Here is a 14676-nt window from a genome sequence, read left to right as displayed (position 1 = left end):
CTGACGGCGAGATTTGGGATGGTGTTTTCTCTCTCTCTCTCTCTCTCTCTCTCTACTCTCCTCTCTCTCTCTCTCTCGTTTTTCAATTAGTCTACTACATTAAGTGATAAATTTGTTTACAACTAAGCACAGACCACACACCTAACATAAAAAAGAACCTCTCTCTCTCTCTCTCTCTCTCTCTCTCTCTCTCTCTCTCTCTCTCTCTCTCATACTTTTTCACTTCCACTTCAACATTTAATGATAAATTTGTTTGCAACCAAAGGCACACACAAAACATATGCCACACACACACACATACACATAATCTAAATGGTCTCTCTCTCTCTCTCTCTCTCTCTCTCTCTCTCTCTCTCTCTCTCTCTCTCTTTTCATTTTGAAACACTAAATGATACAGTTGTTTACAAGCACACATATACTCATTCTAAAAGGGACTGCCTCTCTCTCTCTCTCTCTCTCTTCTCTCTCTCTCTCTCTCTCTCTCTCTCTCTCATGCAAATATGAAATGATACATCTGTCCGGGAACGGCCTGTGTGTGGCCTCGCAAACAAAGCTATTACGGGAAAATAGAAGGCCAACAAAAGCACTTGTGGGGGCAGCCGCCCGCCCCCCCCCCCCGCCCCCCCCCCCCCCCGAAATATATCAGCTTTCCTTTTCTCATTCGTGGCCCAAATGAAAATCCCTTGAATTATCCCTGGATTGCATTGCTGCGCCCAGAGAGAGAGAGAGAGAGAGAGAGAGAGAGAGAGAGAGTTTAGAGTCCTGTAATTCTCCTCTCCACTTAAAATGGAAAGAGGATCTTCTCGTGTTTCGTTGGTGATGTGTGGCTGTTTTCTTTTGAGAGAGAGAGAGAGAGAGAGAGACTTTTAGATTGGGCCTAAGTGGGTTAGTTTGTAAACAAATTTGTCATTTCATGTTGTAGTCTTAAGTGAAAAACAAGAGAGAGAGAGAGAGAGAGAGAGAGAGAGAGAGAGAGAGAGAGAGCGCCTTTTAGATTAGGAATGTGGTATTTCTAGTGTGTGTTTGGTTACAAATGAATTTATCATTGAATGTTTCAGTGTAGTTGAAAATGGAGAGAGAGAGAGAGAGAGAGAGAGAGAGAGAGAGAGATTTAGAGATTTTAGATTTAGCGTTAATTATAACAGTCAAAAAAATGGGTTTATACCCGATTCAATTCCTGTAGGAACTTACAAACTGTATTCGTAGGAATTATTCCCATTCAGGAATCCGAGGTTAAGCCTACACCATTCTCTCTGTATTTTTAGGAATGAGTCCCATTTAGGAATTCAAAGGTTAATCTAACTTATTCAGTATTTTTAGCAATCATTCTCATTTAGGAATTCCTGAACCCAAGCAATTAGTAATATAATATAAAGAGTTATATATAAACAAAGACTTTCCCTGAATAAACCCAAGAATGAACACAACGTCTCTCTCTCTCTCTTCTCTCTCTCTCTCTTTTAATACTCGTACAGCCGTCAGGACTTAGGAGTCGCTTATGAACACAGTGGTTTATTGATATGCATCACACGATGGCCCTAAGGGGAAACCAATATTTGGGCGCCCAGAGAGAGAGAGAGAGAGAGAGAGAGAGAGAGAGAGAGAGAGAGAGAGAGAGAGAGAGAGAGAGAGATTTCCTGTAAGGCGGCAACCAATGGGATTTATGAAATGAAAATTAAAAAAGCAAAAATATTTGAAGGCGATAAAAAAATGTTTCCCGAAAAAAATTGGAGAGAGAGAGAGAGAGTAGATGAGAGAGAGAGAGAGAGAGAGAGAGAGAGAGAGAGAGAGAGAGCTAAAAAAGGACTGTGGAAAATATTTCCGTGTTATGTGACTTTAGGCATCGAAAAAAATAATAATCTGTGGCCTATAGAAATAGGATTATCTCTCAGGCTTGTGAAAATAGGGCGGTTGGCCTAAATGAATTTTTGAGGGCGCTGGAGGGTGGCGGGTACGGGGAAGGGAAGGGAGGAGGAGGTCGAAGTGCAGTACATATTATATATATATATATATATATATATATAATATATATATATATGTATATATATATCTATATATATATATAATATATTATATATATATATATATATCGAGCTACAATGTCCTTTAATATCTAATTCGCTCTACCTCAGAATTAATATATTTTCATATATGCTTAACCGAAGGGGAATTTTTTCTCGATAATAGATTTACCTGTACTTGGGCGCGACACGCAGGTACATTATAAATCCAGGAAACGTCAGTGGAAGCTATACCACCAACCACCGCGAGAGCTTAAAGGTATATGCCGTCTCTCACCTCAAATACTTTTCTCGCGCTGAAGTATTCGTTGGTTTGGAGACAACATCAACCCGCCTCGACTCCGGTAGTTAAGTAGCGCTTTTGACAACACGTAGCATTTTACATAAGTCATATCACATTACCGATTGATTCATATACATATATCGAACTACAATGTCCCTTTAATATCTAATTCGCTCTACCTCGGAATTAATATATTTTCATATATGCTTAACCGAAGGGGAATTTTTTTTTTTTTTCTCGATAATAGATTTACCTGTACTAGGGCTTGCGCGAACGCAGGTACATTATAAATCCAGGAAACGTCAGTGGTAAGCTATACCACCCAACCACCGCGCAGAGGCTTAAAGGTATATGCCGTCTCTCACCTCAAATACTTTCTCGCTCTGAAGTATTCGTGGTTTGGAGACAACATCAACCCGCCCTCGACTCCGGTAGTTAAGTAGCGCTTTTGACAACACGTAGCATTTTACATAAGTCATATCACATTACCGTGATTCATATTACATATATCGAACTACAATGTCCTTTAATATCTAATTCGCCTCTACCTCGGAATTAATATATTTTCATATATGCTTAAACCGCCAAGGGGAAGGGGAATTTTTTCTCGATAATAGATTTACCTGTACTTGGGAGCGAACGCAGGTACATTATAAATCCAGGAACGTCAGTGGAAGCTATACCACCCAACCACCGCGAGAGGCTTAAAGGTATATGCCGTCTCTCACCTCAAAATACTTTTCTCGCGCCTGAAGTATTCGTTGGTTTGGAGACAACATGCTACGTGTTGTCAAAAGCGCTACTTAACTACCGGAGTCGAGGCGGGTTGATGTTGTCTCCAAACCAACGAATACTTCAGCGCGAGAAAGTATTTGAGGTGAGAGACGGCATATACCTTTAAGCCTCTCGCGGGGTGGTTGGGTGGTATAGCTTCCACTGACGTTCCTGGATTTATAATGTACCTGCGTTCGCGCCCAAGTACAGGTAAATCTATTATCGAGAAAAAATTCCCCTTCGGTTAAGCATATATGAAAATATATTAATTCCGAGGTAGAGCGAATTAGATATTAAAGGACAATTGTAGCTCGATATAGATATGAATCACGGTAATGTGATATGACTTATATATATATATATATATATATATATATATATATATATATATATATACAAATACAAATATCTGTGTATGTGTGTATGCATATTCTACCTCTCTCTCTCTTTCTCTCTCTCTCTCTCTCGACGTAACTACATACTCATACCTACCTCAACAAAAATAAACATTTACAATCCTTCATTTCCAAATTGAGTTTCAAAGAATTGTCTCAAGGTATCTCAACAAATTATTTACTCAAAGTAAAAAAAAAGATAATAACAATAATCTTTACTTATACAATTTCTCAGAAGAATATTACCTCCCATTTCTTCAAATTCCCCATGAATATTCACTCATTCGCTTAATATTCCTGAGGGCGTATATTGGATTTTAATATTCAATCTCTTTCCAAGTATAACTTGAGCAGAAACGAAAAGTATTTTTTTTGGGGGGGGGGGGGTGGGGGTGGGGGCGCGGGGTGGGTTTAACTAATTTGATTAAACTCAGCAGTCTGTTTCCAAGCTAGCTGTTAACTATGCATTTCTGTTTTCACTAATAGAATTTTGATCTCTATTTCTGTTTCTAGAATATTTTATATACAAGCAATGTGGAGAATATTTTATAATTCATCAAAAAATTCAGTATTTGGAAAATAGTCATTGGTTACTGAAAGATAACTGAGGAGGAGGTATAGCCGTGGTATTTGGAATTGAATTACATTTTATCAGCTTGATTTGGTATGCAGAGGTTTAATGTCCCCCCCCCCCTCTCTCTCTCTCTCTCTCTCTCTCTCTCTCTCTCTTTCTGTAGCTGTGTTACTTTAATTTGCTTTCATTGCGATATTTTAAGAATTAAACACACATATATATGTATGTGTGAATATGTATATGAGAGTTTGAGTGTGCTTACAAAACTTTCCAAAGCTTCACTATTTCCACACACACACACACACACACACATCTGCCGTTTATCAAAACCTCCACTTTTTCTCGTTCAGTATTCGTCATGTTTTTTTTTTTTTTTTTTTTATTTTTTTTTTTACCCCAACCATTTTCATTTGATGGCTTTGGGATGTCAGTACTTTTCCTGTATTCTCCGGAGTTATCATGTCCTCCTATAGGCATACTTTTAATATTATTATTATTGTTATTATTATCATTATTATTATTATATTTTTTTTGTGTGGTCTATCACAGTCCTCCAATTCGACTGGGTGGTATTTATAGTGTGGGGTTCCGGGTTGCATCCTGCCTCCTTAGGATTCCATCACTTTTCTTACTATGTGCGCCGTTTCTAGGATCACACTCTTCTGCATGAGTCCTGGAGCTACTTCAGCCTCTAGTTTTTCTAGATTCCTTTTCAGGGATCTTGGGATCGTGCCTAGTGCTCCTCTGATATGGGTACGATTTCCACTGGCATATCCCATATCCTTCTTATTTCTATTTTCAAGGTCTTGATACTTATCCATTTTTTCCCTCTCTTTCTCTTCAACTCTGGTGTCCCATGGTATTGCGACATCAATGAGTGATACTTTCTTCTTGACTTTGTCAATCAACGTCACGTCTGGTCTGTTTGCACGTATCACCCTATCCGTTCTGATACCATAGTCCCAGAGGATCTTTGCCTGATCGTTTTCTATCACTCCCTCTGGTTGGTGCTCGTACCACTTATTACTGCAAGGTAGCTGATGTTTCTTGCACAGGTTCCAGTGGAAGGCTTTTGCCACTGAATCATGCCACTTTTTGTACTGGTTCTGTGCAAGTGCCGGGCATTCGCTTGCTATGTGGTTTATGGTTTTCATTTTTCGTATTGCACTTCCTACATATGGGAGAGATGTTATTTCCGTCTATCGTTCTTTGAATATATCTGGTTCTTAGGGCCTGATCTTGTGCCGCTGTTATCATTCCTTCAGTTTCCAAAAAAAAAATTCTTTAGCTCTCCCCTCTGTAGCCATTGCCATGTGGTCATCGCTGGCTAGTCTTTAGTCTGTCTCATGTATTGTCAGTGCATTGGTTTGTTGTGCCAGTCCTCTGTTCTGTCTGTCATTCTCCTGTCTTTGTATTTTTCTAGGTCTTCGTTAACTTTTATTAGTCCTTCTTACCATGCACTCTTTAGCCACTCGTCTTCACTGGTTTTCAGATATTGCCCCAGTGCTCTGTTTTCGATGTTGACGCAGTCCTCTATACTTAGTAGTCCTCTCCCTCCTTCCTTTCGTGTTATGATAGTCTGTCCGTATTTGCTCTTGGGTGTAGTGCTTTGCGTATTGTCATATGTTTCCTGGTTTTTCTGATCTATGGTGCGGAGTTCTGCTTTCGTCCATTCCACTATTCCTGCGCTGTATCTGATTACTGGCACTGCCCATGTGTTTATGGCTTTTATCATGTCTGGATTAGGGTATGTATTTCCTTGATGCTCTTCCCATACAGCTTGATGTCGTCCATGAACATCATATGGTTAATTCTGTTGCCTCTTTTCTTGAGTTGGTACCCGGCATCCATCTTCTGTAGTACTTTTGTCATGGGAATCATGGCTACTACGAAGAGTAGTGGGGCAGTGAGTCGCCCTGGAAGATCCCTCTCCTGATATTAACCTCTGCTAGTCTTATTCAGAGCTTGTAAGTATTGTATTCCAGTTGCGCATTGTATTTTTGAGGGAAGCTGATGGTGTTTTGCCTCTGCCCCATATATTTTCAGGCATTCTATTAGCCATGTGTGTGGTATCATGTCGAAGGCTTTCTTATAGTCTATCCATGCCATGCTTAGGTTGGTTTTCCTTCTCCTACTGTTCTTCATTACCATTTTTGTCTATCAGGAGCTGGTCTTTTGTGCCCCTACACTTCCTTTCTGCAGCCTTTCTGTTGGTGGGGGATGGTGTTTGTCTCCTCTAGGTAATTGTATAGCCTTTCACTAATGATACCTGTTAGTAACTTCCACATTATTGGTAGGCAGGTGATAGGCCTGTAGTTTACGGCTATATTTCCCTTACTCTTGTCTTTTGTACTAAGGATGTTCTTTCTGTGGTCATCCATTGGGTGCATGGTGATTTGAGATACATGCTGGAGTTTGTTCGTTATTCGTGGGTGTAGGGCCTTGAAGTTTTTGAGCCAGTATCCATGGACTTCATCAGGACCTGGGGCTTTCCAGTTTGGCATTTTCTTTAGTTGGTGTCTGACTGTGTCTGTCGTGATCTCTGTGAATCTTTGTTTTATTATTATTATTATTATTATTCGTATTCTTATAATAATAATAATAATAATAATAATAATAATAATAATAATAATAATAATAATAATAATTATTATTATTATTATTATTATTATTATTGTATTGTTCTGGAAGTTTGAATTTCAAGCCAATGGCCCCTGTGGGTTTGTTCTATATGAATAGGGTTCATCTCCTAAATAATAATAATAATAATAATAATAATAATAATAAAATAATAATAATAATAATAATAATAATAATAATAATAATAATAATAATAATAAAATTTATATTTTTGAAAGAAAACCCAACCCTCTTTTAAACAAATTCTGTTGAAAAAAATGGCAGAATTCAGCGAATTAATCTTATATATTATATTTTCTATTTTTCTTCTTATTACTCGTTTTTCTGGCTGAGCGATACTTCGCAATAATTGTCCAATATTCATATTAGGGATAACGCTGAAAGTGGTATTTTATTCAGAACAGGCTTTAATAATCAAAGACTGGTATTATCAGTATACTGGTATAATCAGAATACTGGTATATAGGAAGGCGTTCCTCTGGTTCAGATCAAGCAGGGGTCGTCGTCGGTGTTGGTATCATTCCGTAAGAGAGGTCAATGTCAGGCCAGGGTATAGCTCTGGCTTATCGCGACGTTTCAACCTTCTCGTAGGTCATCTTCTTGGCTGTTTAGCAGTAGAAGTGAAGAGATGATGTCTGCATGCCGATATTTATAGCGGCTCGAATCCTAGAGCTGCGTTCTCATTGGTCGAGCCGATCTGGGTCGAAGTCTGAGATCTCTCGTCGATGGTTGCAGGGATGCAGCCGTGCGAGCGTTAGAGTAGTGCATCGGGGAATGAATGTCAGGGGTCCTACTTGCGGTAGGAATCCTATCATCCCGCTGGTGCTCTTGGATATTTGGGTGGTCGTTCACTACTGACCTTCGGGTGGCGGTAGGGAGGAGAAAGGTTTCTTGGGTAATGTTCAAGTTAGGTTTCTCCTTACTATATGGAGGGCTTCCAGAATTTGTAAACATCGGGGATCGGTGGTTTGGTCAATTATTTCGATATTAGGTACAATATCGCTCCTTTTTAATCTTATTATGAGCAGTCCTGGCGTGATTATAAATGGCTCCCTCTTGAGCGTGGCAAGAGATTCTCTTGGAGAATCACATGGTGGTCATTCCGATGTATTTGCCGAGGCATCCTCGGACGGGGCACGTGTATTGGTTGACCACGCTCGTCTTCTTCAAGGGATCCTGCAGGGGGGCCGCTGGGTTGTTCCTCATTACCAGGCTGCTTGGTTTCTTTGTTTTATAATATATTATTAAACTAATGGTCTTGTCCTGATTGGTGGGAGCGTCGTTTCTCTCTATAATGGTCTTGTGGGCTTGCTCGTCCTCCTTATACCTTTGGTGAAAGTGCCCTTTGTAAAAAAGCTTGATGGGCTCTGAGATGTCGGGGCGGGGTTCCTGGAGGTACCAATCTCCAACTTGCTTTGCTATCACAGCATCGACGGCGCGATTAGTGTGTCCGTTGTCGACAAGGACCTGGGTCGTTCGTTCCAGTTCGCTGTGTGTCGCTCCAGGAAGAGCAGTGCGAGAGGGCCCTACTGACGAAGGAGCTGATGGTGGAGTGCTTATTCCTCTCAGGGCACTCGCTCTCTCCGTTCGTACACATACCCAGGTTCGTTGGCTTCATGTACACGTTCGTGCAGAATCGGGTGTCTTGCTGCTCGACAAGGACGTCGAGGAAGGGGAGGCGGCGGTCTTGGCAGTGTTCTATGGTAAAGGAAAGGCAGCTGTGATCATGAAATGCACGTCGAGCTGCTCTATCTCTACTTGGGAGTCGGCACTGACGAAGATGTCATCGATGTAGCGTACATACATCCTTAGTTTGCTGGAATTCTGGAAGACCCTCTCTTCGACGGTACCCATGTAAAAATTGGCGAAGAGGATTCCAAGGGGAGAACCCATCACCACCCCGTAGATCTGGGTGTACATGTGGCCACGGTGGTCGGAAAAGGGCGCCTTTTTAGTGCAGATTTCCAGCAGGGCACAAAGGGCATGTTCAGGGATGTTTAAGGGTGGTGTATCGGGGTCCCTGTATACCTTGTCCAAGATCATTTGAATGGTCTCATTGACAGGGACGTCGGTAAATAGGGACTCCACATCTATCGAAGCGATACATCTTCCGGCGGGCGTTATTCGTAGGGCTTCCAGGAACTCAGCTGATGACTTCTAGCTGTAGGTGTCTGGGATGTACGGGGTCAGAATGGTGTTAAGCTTCTTGGCCAAAAGGTACGTAGGGGCAGGGATCTGGCTAATAATTTGAAGGGCGTTAGAGGCGGCGTTGACCGTCTCTATGATCTGATTTGCCTCACGTTTGATGTCGTCGACGGTGTTCTTGGTGATCATGCTGAATTTCGTGGTGTCTGCTAGGATTTATTCTATTTTCCAATGATATTCTTCGGTCTGGATAAGTACGAATGCGGCAGTTTTGTCCGCCCTACGTACAGTGACGTCCTCTCGTTTCCTTAACTGCTTGGCTGCTTCCCTCAGGTCACGGGTGATGATATTGCTGCGGTAGTCTCCACGGTCTGTGAGGGCCTCGGCAAGCTGAAGTGGTTGAAGGGTATCAGTCGTCCGTAAGTTCCCCAGGTCTTCTTGCTTTTGGTTGCCATCGAGGAGATATTCGATTTCTAGTCGCTTATCCATCGACCTCGGCTGCGTGATGAAGTCGCAGTTAAGGCCCATCCGTAGGATCTTGTCTTCTTCTGGTGTAGGGACATGGTCGGTGAGGTTAATGTACTCTTCGCACCCTTGTGGGAGGCGTATCTTGCTCCCGTTAAGGGCGACGAGCTTCTTAGTTACGGTTCTGTTCTTCTTTTCAGCATCTTTCTCTCCCAAGCAATGAAGGCAATCGGCGATGTAGTTGCGTTGCCCACGTTCTTAGGGGTTGTCTGCCAAGGCACGAGGGGGGTCTGCTACAGGGTCCGTGCGACGGTGGAGGTCTTCCCATTCAGAGTATAGGCTGTTCTTCTCCTCGACGAGTGTGGCATTCTCTTGTTCTTTGGCAGACAATTGTCGCTGCAGCAGGGTCCTCCTGAAGCTCCTTGTGCCTGGTTCTCGCTGGGCGGTAGGGTCATGTAGCCTGATGAATGTATATTTTGAAAGAAGACCCTCTTTTAAACAAATTCTGTTGAATAAAATGGCAGAATTCAGCGAATTAATCTTGTATATGATCTTTTCTATACCAGTATTCTGATAATACCAGTATGCTGATAATACCAGTCTTTGATTAATAAAGCCTGTTCTGAATAAAATACCACTTTCAGCATTATCCCTAATATGAATATTGGACAATTATTGCGAAGTGTCACACGGCTGCATCCCTGCAACCATCGACGAGAGATCCCAGACTTTGCCCCAGACCGGCTTGACCAATGAGAGTGCAGCTCTAGGATTCGAGCCAAGAAGATGACCTACGAGAAGGTTGAAAAATCGCGATAAGCCAGAGCTATACCAGCAGTAATACCACCTAAATATCAGAGACGACCCCGTCCTGACATTGACCTCTCTTATACCAGTATTCTGATAATACCAGTATACTGATAATACCAGTCTTTGATTAATAAAGCCTGTTCTGAATAAAATACCACTTTCAGAATTATCCCTAATATGAATATTGGACAATTATTGCGAAGTATTGCTCAGCTAGAAAAGCGAGTAATAAGAAAAATAGAAAATATAATATATAAGATTAATTCACTGAATTCTGCCCTTTTATTCAACAAAATTTGTTTAAAAGAGGGTCTTCTTCCAAAATATACATTCTTCAGGCTACATGACCCTACCGCCCAGCGAGAACCGGGCACGAGGAGCTTCAGGAGGACCCTGCTGCAGCGACAATTGTCTGCTAAAGAACAAGAGAAAGCCACACTCGTCGAGGAGAAGAACAGCCTATACTCCGAATGGGAAGACCTCCACTGTCGCACGGACCCTGTAGCAGACCCCCCTCGTGCCTTGGCAGACAACCCCTAAGAACGTGGGCAACGCAATGACATTGCCGATTGTCTTCATCGCTTGGGAGAGAAAGATGCTGAAAAGAAGACCAGGACCGTAACTAAGAAGCTCGTCGCCCTTAACTGGGGCAAGATACGCCTTCCACAAGGGGGTGAAGAGTAAATTAACCTCAGCGGCCATGTCCCTACACCAGAAGAAGACAAGATCCTACGGATGGGCCTTAACCGCCACTTCATCACGCAGCCGAGGCTGATGGATAAACGACTTGAAATCGAATATCTCCTCGATGGCATCCAAAAGCAAGAAGACCTTGGGAACCTACGGACGACTGATACCCTTCAACCACTTCAGCTTGCCAAGGCCCTCACAGACCGTGGAGACTACCGCAGCAATATTATCAACCGTGACCTGAGGGAAGCAGCCAAGCAGTTAAGGAAACGAGAGGACGTCACTGTACGTAGGGCGGACAAAACTGCCGCCTTCGTACTTATCCAGACCGAAGAATATCATTGGAAAATAGAAGAAATCCTAGCAGACACAACGAAATTCAGCAGGATCACCAAGAACCTCGTCGACGACATCAAACGTGAGGCAAATCGGATCATAGAGACGGTCACCGCCGCCTCTAAGGCCCTTCATCTACCACCTCTCACGGGCGACCATAACCTGGGGTACATCTACGGGAACGTCAAGACTCATAAGCAAGGGAACCCCCTTCGCCCAATTATTGGCCAGATCCCTGCCCCTACGTACCTGTTGGCCAAGAAGCTTAACACCATTCTGACCCCATACGTCCCGGACACCTACAGCTTGAAGTCGTCGGCTGAGTTCCTGGAAGCCCTACGAGTATCACTTCGATGGATGTGGAGTCCCTATTTACCAATGTCCCCGTCAATGAGACCATTCAAATGATCTTGGACAAGGTATACAGGGACCCCGATACACCACCCTTAAACATCCCTGAACATGCCCTTCGTGCCCTGCTGGAAAACTGCACTAAGAAGGCCCCCTTTTCCGACCACCGTGGCAGCATGTACACCCAGATCGACGAGGTGGCGATGGGTTCTCCCCTTGGAGTCCTCTTCGCCAATTTTTACATGGGCACCATCGTAGAGAGGGTCTTCCAGAATTCCAGCAAACCAAGGATGTATGTGTGCTACATCGATGACACCTTCATCAGCGCCGACTCCCAGGTAGAGATAGAGCAGCATTTCATGATCACAGCTGCCTTTCCTTTACCATAGAACACTGCCAAGACCACCGCCTCCCCTTCCTCAACGTCCTGTCGAGCAGCAAGACACCCGATTCCTCACGAATGTGTACACGAAGCCAACGAACCTGGGTATGTGTATGAACGGAGAGAGCGAGTGCCCTGAGAGGTATAAGCACTCCACCATCAGCTCCTTCGTCAGGAGGGCCCTCTCGCACTGCTCCTCCTGGAGCGACACACACACCGAACTGGAACGAACGGCCCAGGTCCTTGTAGACAACGGACACACTAATCGGGCCGTCGATGCTGTGATAGCAAAGCAAGTTGGAGATTGGTACCTCCAGGAACCCCGCCCCGACATCCCAGAGCCCATCAAGCGTTTTTACAAAGGGCACTGTCACCGAAGGTATAAGGAGGATGAGCAAGCCCTCAAGACCATCATAGAGAGAAACGTCACTCCCACCAATCAGGACAAGACCATTAGTTTAATAATATATTATAAAACGAAGAAAACAAGCAGCCTGGTGATGAGGAACAACCCAGCGGCCCCCCTGTTGGATCCCTTGAAGAAGACGAGCGTGGTCTACCGATACACGTGCCCCGTCCGAGGATGCCTCGGCAAATACATCGGAATGACCACCATGTGATTCTCCAAGAGAATCTCCTGCCACGCTCAAGAGGGAGCCATTTATAATCACGCCAGGACTGCCCATAATGTAAGATTAAAAAGGAGCTATAGTGTACCTAATATTGAAATCATTGACCAAACCACCGATCCCCGATGTTTACGAACACTGGAAGCCCTCCATATAGGAAAGGAGAAACCTAACTTGAACATTACCCAAGAAACGTTTCTCCTCCCTACTGCCGCCTGAAGATCAGCAGCGAACGACCACCCAAATATCCAAGAGCACCAGCGGGATGATAGGATTCCTACCACAAGTAGGACCCCTGACATTCATTCCCCGATGCACTACTCTAGCGCTCGCACGGCTGCATCCCTGCAACCATCGACGAGAGATCTCAGACTTCGCACCAGACCGGCTCGACCAATGAGAACGCAGCTCTAGGATTCGAGCCGCTATAAATATCGGCATGCAGACACCATCTCTTCACTACCAGTGATCCTGACTCTAGCTACTAAAAGCATTGTGATTCCCACTGCTCCAAGAAACTGCCCCACAAATGCAGACTGGGAAAAATTTAAAATCCAACTCGAAAGAGAAGCCCACAGAGCAAATGAACAGCCAGAAGTAAAGGATAAGACATGCATTGATAATAAATTGAAGGATTGGTTTGATACCATAGCAAGGGCAGTAAAAGATAATATCCCTATAAGAGGGTACAGGATACTAAAATCTCCAGAGGAAAGCGAACAACTCAAACTACTGCAGTGGCAATTTGAAAACCTAGAAAGAGCCTCAAGATTAAATGGATGGTCAAGGGAGACTTTCCACAGGGCCAAACGACTACAAACCCTAATAACTGAAGGAGCCAAAGTCCTCCATGATCAGCATTGGGAAAGAATAGTAAAATCAGCTAACGATCTGTACGGACAGCAGCAAAATTCTGGGAAAACATCAGCCGACTACTGGGGAAAGAAGGTGATTCAGCCCCATATATAACTGACAATAATAGAAAAATCTACCAAGATGAGGAGAAAGAACTGGTGTTCAGAGAATACTGGCAGAACACCTTCAGAATAACTGATGAAGAAAACAGAAACTTTGACAGGGAACAAGAAAGAGAAGTAGAAGAGGCAATACTCAGGGAAAGAGCGAACATAACACCTCACCAAAGAGTAGACACCAGTAGGTTGGACCCAGATAATCCCATGCTGAAACCAGTAGAATTAAATGAAATAAAATCCATAATAAGAAGAGGAAAAAAGAGAAAAGCCCCTGGAAAATCAAATATGAATAAAGAACTAATGCAAAACCTACCGGATGCTATGCTTGAAATCCTTAAAGAGGCGACAAATGAAACAATTAGCATGGGCTACTTCCTAGACATCTACAAAGAAGGGCTGATACGATTCCTAGGAAAACCAGGGAAGGACCCAAGACGTGGAAAATTACCGCCCAATAACCTTGTTGGAACTCCCTGGGAAAATTGTAGAAACAATAATAAAAAACAGATTAGTAAGATTCCTAAATGAAAATGGGCTGACAAATAAGAACCAGTACGGATTCACCAAAGGTAGAGGGACTCAACTGGCCACTGCAGTAATGTATGAAAATATAGCGATTTCACAAGCGCATGGACAAGGGTGCAATGTAGTTTCAAGGGACATTGCAAAAGCTTTTGACAAAGTGTGGCATAATGGCTTGAAATATAAACTGATGATCACTCCCATGCCGAACCTCATAGTAAGGCTCTTGTGCAGCTTCCTGGATAACAGGAAAGCACAAATAAAGATGGGAAGAATTTCAGGTCCTGAGTTCCCAATTCTAAGCGGAGTCCCCCAGGGGAGTGTGTTGGCACCTATACTTTTTAACTTCTATACTAGAGATGTCCCTGCCCCTGATGTAGGCTGTCACCAGATCATATTGCGGATGACCACACACAAATCATAACGTACCCAAATAAAAGGGGTAAAAACATGCTAGCCCTAAAAACAGCAAGGGAAATAAATAAAGTCAATGAGTATGAGAAAAAATGGAAAATAGCCACCAGCCAAGCAAAATTTCAACTATTATCAGTGTCTGTCCAACAACCATCAGATGTAATTGTTGACGGCAGAAGAGTTCCCTTCAGAAACTCCATCAAGGTCCTGGGAGTTACCTTCACCAGGACAGGACTAAAGCACCATCTGCTGAACTGCATCAGAAGAGGCA

The sequence above is a fragment of the Macrobrachium nipponense genome, chromosome 49, assembly GCF_015104395.2.
Source record: "Macrobrachium nipponense isolate FS-2020 chromosome 49, ASM1510439v2, whole genome shotgun sequence".
Classification (NCBI taxonomy): domain Eukaryota; kingdom Metazoa; phylum Arthropoda; class Malacostraca; order Decapoda; family Palaemonidae; genus Macrobrachium; species Macrobrachium nipponense.
The sequence above is the reverse complement of the archived record's forward strand: the minus strand, read 5'-3'. Positions refer to the sequence as shown.